This window comes from Elgaria multicarinata, chromosome 4 (assembly GCF_023053635.1).
Source record: "Elgaria multicarinata webbii isolate HBS135686 ecotype San Diego chromosome 4, rElgMul1.1.pri, whole genome shotgun sequence".
In the NCBI taxonomy this organism is placed as follows: domain Eukaryota; kingdom Metazoa; phylum Chordata; class Lepidosauria; order Squamata; family Anguidae; genus Elgaria; species Elgaria multicarinata.
In genome coordinates, this window is record NC_086174.1 from 107,206,248 (window position 1) to 107,214,200 (window position 7,953).

Genomic DNA, 7,953 nt, shown 5'->3' on the forward strand with positions numbered 1-7,953 from the left:
GTGGTAGCGGGGGGGGGGGGGGAGAATAACAGACAAAAACAACATTCCCTTACTTCCATTTACAGACCTCTTTACTGCATGCAAGTTCCATCCATTCACAGAAGAGACCTTTCTATGAATGGAATGGCTCCTTCTTTTCTCAGAAGGGCACAATAAATTGTGGTGATGGTGTTTGTTTGCTTAAATGCTATTGATGTAAACAATTTGGGAAAGAGGTATAAATATATTATAATAAACATTAAAATTATCAGTTAATCCAGTAGTGTCTACAACTGATCCCATCAAATTAACATGTTTTACAATTAGCTAGGAGGGGAATTGTGGAGCATGCGTCCACCTGACTCAGCCATGGCAAGTACATAGACTGACCTAAAAAGAGAAGTCAAGGAGAAGTTTGTGTCTCAACAGAATTTGCAGCCCCCAGTTTCCTCCCTCCCCAAGAAAAGGAAGAACATGGCATTCCTGTTTTGTTTCTCCTCTTCATCCTTTTAGGAATATGCTCCTGATGCTTTTTGTGGGTATGTAGATTGCGCTGAAAGAACTGCAAAATATTTAGTAGTTTTGAATAGGCATCCTGGTGTTCTCTGCTTACTCATGGGTTGTTAAACTGGCAGGGAGAACATCAACCTTTCACTTGAAATGGATTCCTTCCCCAGGAATTGGATCTTCTTCTGATGAAGGATTGAAGCAGATCTATAGGGAGTAGTTTCCAGCCTGCAATTTGGAATCCATCAGACAATGCTTATGTAATGCAGAAGCATGGACCTACTGCTTGGCCTATCATTAGATGGCATTAGGCAGCAGATGCAAAGACAAAGAGAGCAGCAGTGAGTAGTTGGAGGACAAAGCTGTGTATATCATACAGCCTAACTTGTGTCTCAGGTGCCTTGTCACATTGCCATGTTGTAAACTGCCAGTCTGGTTGGCTTCTGTATATGAAATGGAATGAGACACCATCTTGTCCTTTACTCAGGCAGCAAAATATCTTGAGCCAGCCCTGGATGAACTACTACATATGGAGCTGTTACTACTACATATGGCACAAAAGGGGATTGAATAACATCCTTAAAAGATGGAAATTAATGTGACATTTGTTTCATTGACCAAAGACTGTTTAATGGCTGAGAGAGTTACTGGTAAATACCTGAATAATATGTCTTCATACTCATCATTTTTTTCAGAGTAAATAATGGAAATGTGGATGAAATCATTGGGAACTTGGCTGACATCTGGTTTTAGTCGCAAATGAATAACACTTTATGAACCACCTGGCCTACCTAGGCTTCTATGCCTCTGTCTATATTCATACACGTGTCTGAAGAATTTTGCAACCAAGAAGCGTAATGGGGGATGATGAAGGATGCATTTATTAGGGTGCCATTTTGATAGAGCCACAGAGTTATGCCATTTGAATGGCTTTAGGTGTTTTGCTCAAAAGGCTAATTCCAGAAAGCCCATGTCATGCCAGTCATTTCCAAAAATGACACTGCATAGATACACACAAAGGATCCTGACATTTGCTTATTATTATTCTTTTGTTGGCAACAGCGTCTAACTAATATTAGCTACAATGCCCTGCAATATGCAAGCACTTCCCGTTTAAGCTGCCATGACACGGCACCAATGAAAGAACTGCCTTTCTGACATTTGGAAGAGAAGGAGCCATTGCTGGTACACCACAGAATCCGGCCATTATTCTTTCTACCACTAACAATGCCCTGCTTATACTACTGAGCTTTAATTAATTTATTCAAGCATAATCATAGCAGCAAGATTAATGCTGCATTGATTTATTATCATAACATGGGCAGGTGTACATTTACTCTTCCACCCACAGCCACATCCTCATCAACCTCCTTCTTGTTGCAGCTCAGGATCAGAAATGAATCATTTAGAAATGCATTATAATGTTTGCTGATGGCTTTTCTTTCTACATGTGGGGGATTAGAGCAGATTATAAAGAGATGCAGGCAAACCAGCTGTCACATGTCGATGAACTGGTTGGGTGCTCCAGTACCGATCATATGGGAAAGGAAATGGGAGACTGAGCGCATTGGGGGCGGGGGCTGTTTCACTGAGGTCAGAAGTGTGATTCAGATATGTTCATAAAAGACAAATAGGGATTTCCGAAAGGACTCTGAAAAAGAATCAGACCAACTACAAAGAGCTGCAGAACGTATCTTATACTTGAAATTAACTGTGTTCAATTAGATGCAGATTGCATTGGAAGCTTATGTGCAGATCTGCCTGTTACTAAACTGAAGTTTCTTCCTGATCTCCCAAACTCATTGGCAGCTTGCACATTTCCCAGATTAGAATACAGGCCTTTACAAATTAATATAAAATCAATTTGGATGGGTCAAACCAGAATTTCGTCATTTAAAATGTTGAGCACTGGTTGCTAAGAGGAAGCATATCATAAAAAAGCAAAAGCAAAAGCCAGCATGTTCAAATCCCCATCCATTGCTCCCAGCATTTGGCAGTTGTCTTTAGAGATGTTTTCACCAAGAAGCTGGATGCCCAGTGCCTCAGGCCTTCAGGCATCATTCTGTTGTTTCAAGTAGGGCAACGTCAGAGTCAGCCAGACATCCAGCAACTGGAAATTGCCAGGGGTTACAGGAAGGGTAGGTTTTCCTCAGCCACTGAAATCCAAATGAAACGTATAAGCAGACTTTGGCCTACAATGAGCAGTGAGTTGGAAAAAGGAGCTACATATTTCCACAAAAGCCCGGTGCCCTACAGATGTTTGGACTGCAACTCCCATAATCCCCATCCATCGGCCATTCTGGCTGGGGATGATGGCAGTTGTAGTCCAATGGGCAGTATCCTATTTGAGACTAGCACTAACATAAATTACATTGCACTAGGGTAAATTACCTGTAGCGCAGGGATAGGGAATCTCTTTCAACCTGAAGGGCTGAATTCAGTTTCAGAAAAGCGCTGGGGGCGGGGGTTCATTCTGATGGTGTGGAGGGCTGAAGCCAAAGGATATGGGGTTGAATGTAAAAGGTATGGAGCCAAAAATACAAAACAAATACAAAACATACCAGCCTAATTTAGCTTAACACTTTTACTCCCTCCACCATTCCATGTTAAGAATCTGACCATGCAGATTCTGACTTCAACATCAAGGCAGCCTCTCCGTTTTTTGTCCCCTCTTCTCCAGATGTTGCTTTTTGCGACCTCTTCCCTAGAGAAAAGATCTGGAGATCTTGAAAGCTTGTTTCATATGTTGTGACCCTTTATTAGATCCTTAGTTGGTCTAATAAAGGTATTGCCCTATTATGGATTTTGAGGTTTTTCCTGTGGCTGACCCAGCAACCTTTGTGTTTTGATTAATTTCAGTGAGAGAGTTAAGTACGCATTTAAATCTTTCCCACTGAAATAAATGGGACTTAAAGTGCCTAACTGTATCTGGACCATAAAGATTTTGGTTGTGGGTTCTCAGATTTATGAATTTTGGCCACCCCTGTCCTCAACATTGCTTTTACTGAATAGCTTTCAGAAAAGACATCCTGGATTTATATGAGAATTTAGTTCAATCATCCACTGTATAAAAAGCCATATTTCAAGTGTGAATTATGTGTTTTTCATTTGCCTGGAGTAACTTATAAACCTCAGCAGACCTTCTTAGGGAAACGTCTATGAGGCCAACCTTCTCTACTTCAGAGATAATGCTGACTGCTTTCACCCTTATAGGATGCTCTGCTCAGTGAATATTTTGTCTGCTCCAGTCTTAGTGTAGAGAGATAGCAGGGCTGATTCTGCTGCCAATCTTCTCTGTAAATATGTCAAAATGCAGACTGTCCTTGTTAGACTTGGCGATTAGATGTTGACTAAAGAGGTGGACTAGCATAGGGAAATAATAAATAAAAAGTGAGGTATACTTGTCTTGGATGGGCCTTTTTTTCCAGCTTACTCAAATATGAGCTCCCTAGCTCTTTTTGGCACCTGCTAGGGAATGACTAGCCAGAGTAAAGCAGAAACCTGCTTTAGCACTTCATTCATATGCATCATTTGAAAGTTATGCATGCTCTACACTTTTTTCCAATCACACCAGGCATTTGGGGGGGAAAGAAGATCATACCAGATCGCAGAAAGCAACCTTTCTACTATTTGAACTTGAATGGAAGGGGAGGGGGGGATGATATTGCCTTTCAGGAGAATCTCCAAATATTCTACAATGTTGTCTGACTATAAACAGATTTAGAGTGTCATCACACAAGGGAAAATTGCATTTGCTTACCATAGCTTCTCTGCCTGCGCGTTTGTCCCTCATTACTTCCTCTTTTGAAAGAGGAAGTAAACAACTTGCACGTGGCCCATTCAGTGGGCCTTTTTGATCATGCTACTTCTCCTGTACTCAGCAGGAGATAGCGGCAACTTCCATCTTTGTTTTAAGTCGGACTTACTGGGGTGTGTTTGTGTGTGTTTTGTGGCACGAAGAAGGCTAGAAGGGGCGGGAGGCGTGCAGGAGGCAGACAACGTCATGAGAGAGACCCGCGAAAATCCATGAGTGCTCAGTAGCGAGTGTGCAATAAAACAGTAGTCTGATGGAACTCATAGGCTGTAATCTTATACCCTCTTGCCCATGAGCAAGCCCAATTATTATTATTATTATTATTATTATTATTATTATTATTATTATTATTATTTATATAGCACCATCAATGTACAAGTGAACTCAATGGGACTTACTTATGAGTAGACATATACAGGATCATGCTTCACAAATGAAGCTTAGAATTCCCTGTCTCTAATATTGTGGGGTAGGATGGGAGGTTGTTTGCTTTTTAGTTTTCTACTTTTTTCAGGCTTATAAAAGTGGTTAATGGGGCATATAATGAAGAAATTAAACTCTTGTAAAAAAAAATGATGGAAGTCCTAAAAATTGCTTATTGCATGTTAATGATTCATTGAATGCATATTTCTCAGTCCTACGAACAGATGTTTTCTGACCAAGGGTGCTGTTTTTCCTATAGCATAAAATGCTAGGTGTGGTATTTCCCCCTCAACACTGCTCAGTTTCTCTAGCACAGCCTTTCCCAAACTAGTGTCCTCCAAAGGAGTTGGTAGGGTGACCCTATGGAAAGAAGGCCAGAGCTCCTGTATCATTCAAGGAAGATGATGAGGTACATGAGGAGAAGAAGAAGACAACCACACGGTACAAAACACAATAGATCTCTCTCTGACAGACTGTGAGAACAATTTCTGTTTGATATTGCCTTGAAAAACAAAATAGTCACACGTGTTTATTAACCCCATCCCCTGCTTTATAAAAAACTATGACTGATTCATTTGGATCACTTTCTATGCAAAGTGTTAAATAAAAATAAGCCACTGGACATGAAAAACAAGCAATGAAAAAATGAACTATTGCTCAGGCTCAGATCTACCTGAAGTGAACTGGCATCTATGGATGTTGAGCAGAAGTGCACCATGTGCTGTAATTTGGTTAGATTGGGGCACAAAGGCAAACACCCCATTGGTTTTATGGTGGTAGATTAGCTGTTTATCAGCTGAAATTTTGCTAACTTGGGTGCACACAGGAGATAATTGTGTACCCTGTTCAAAGGGACCTGGCTTCATAAGCAACCCAAGAAGTTATTTGTGGAAGCAACATTTTTAGGAGCATCACTGAAACAATAATTCAGGAGGTGCATCCTGGTGCATGATACCCTGCGGACATACTTCTCCAGTTGTGTACTCTAGTTATTTGGGCTGTACATTAATTAATAACCTCATGGCAATTAGTAGCCTTACAACAATTAATAATTCACAGCAAACAGTTCCCTGGCTCCTTTGCCATGGCCAGAAACTAGAGAGCTGCACATCACTGTCCAATCCATGTTGTGAATATTGACAGTAATGGACAAAATGACAGCTTCTTCTCATGGTGCTGATAATACATGCCAAAGCATTAGTGATGAGCAAGAAAGTCGCATGAGCTGAAAACTAAGCCAGTTGGCACAAATAAAGCAATCTGTATTGTGAAGTTCACATGACTGATTCCCTTTTCCACTGGTATAAATGTGGTCAGAATAATATAACATTCAAAATGCATAAAAGGAGGAATTTCCTGGTATATGCAGGCCAATAATCTGTTTCATCCCACATTAATCTTTCATCCACAGTTTTATTGGAAAAATAAATAGTTGGTGGATTTCACTGAAGAGTAAGACAACCATCCCCTTTCCCTTAAACAATCCAAAACCTGTAGTATGTATGTTCTGTTTCAGACAGCAGTGGCAGAAGGGAAGTGTCACTTAACAGAATACTCAGACTTACTGGAGGAGGTTCATGTTTGCTTCACTTAGAGACATGAGCTTCAAGCTCTCTTAGTGAATTAAAACAATCGCAATGACAAGAGCTGTCCACAAATGTGGCCAGACCAACAACTTGAATCAAATCACTACAATCCCATCATGGTAATGCCATATCCCTTTTGTGCATTTGTACCTCATAGGACACACTTCAATACCACTATAGAGCAGTGACGTAGATCTAGCCTGTGACAATAAAAGTCACATATTACACTCCTTTGAAGAAACAAACATCTCTCACTTAATTTGGGTTTGAGTCACTTACCCAGTTTGCACAATCACCATGGCCCATGCCGATGGGTTGCAACACATGCCGATGTGTGCCAGACAACTTTGAATATTCAAGCCACCACTGCAGCTTGTCATGTCATGCAAATCCAGTGAGGAAGGTTTGTTGGCATGGTTAACAAACCACCCACAACCCTAAAGCAGTGCTTGACAAGACTGACCTTTCCGGAAGGTGGGGACACCTCAGCATTGGACCATGTTTTCCTGCCCTGTTTTGATTGTCCACTGAAATGGTACCCTTATGGGTTAGTTAGCCAGGTAGAGGCATGTCAGTCGAGAAGGGATTTTCATGTTTTCCCCAGTTGCAGGAAGCACCCGTCTTTATTTTAATCAAGGATGAAGCAAGCACATTCTATGGGTTTCTTTGCTTCCAGAGGGGTTCCAGAGCCTTAACAGCATTCCTGGTAACTCCCAAGCTATGCCTTCCACATTGGAATAGATTCTTGAGCCAAGGTCTCAGGCTCATGCCAGTTAAGATCATTGTACACAGTGCACATGGGAGAGAGGCAGCACATCTGGAGCTCTTCTATAACATATCAATAGGCCGCAATCCAGTGATATAATTCTGCAAGTAGCTATTAATTTATTTATTTATTATATTTATATCCCACCTTTTTTCCTCCAAGTAATTCAAGGTGGGATATAAATATAATTAATTTTATTTATATTAATTATAATCAATTTTATAAATTTTATAAAACATAACTAATTAATTAACTCATAATCCTCTTTCTCTCTATTTCATTCTCACAAACACAACCCTGTGAGGTTAGCCAGGCTGAGAGTCTATGACACGCCCAAAGTCACCCAGTGAGCTTCCATGGCTGAGTGGGGACTAGAACCCTGATCTCCCGACTCCCAGTCTAACACTCTAACCACTACACTACATTGGCTCTCCTGCATGTCTGCACTGAAATGCCCTATGCTAATACAGTCCTCCACTGTCAAAACTGTATACTAACATGATAAGGCCATGGATCATGGTGTTAGCTGGTCTCCTATGCAATAACCCTTTGCTTATGCTGTACAATGGGGTTGCTCTAACAAAGCTGTGAGAAAATAGAGGATGGCATGTATTTTATTTTGCACCAGCTTTCCTGCGATTTCTCCAGTTTAAATATTTAGGTCCTTTTAAAAATGTAGACCTTCTCAAACATCCATTCTTTTGCCAGCACTGGAATGGTCCACATTTAATCAAAGGACAAATTTGCTTCTCCCTCCCCCAGCTATTTTGCAACAAAAAAGGTTGTCTGGCTCTTTCCACACACATCTTGATATAGTTTAATTGAGCCCCAAACCAGCTATGATAGATACGGAGCTAAACTGCTCAGTAGCTCATATA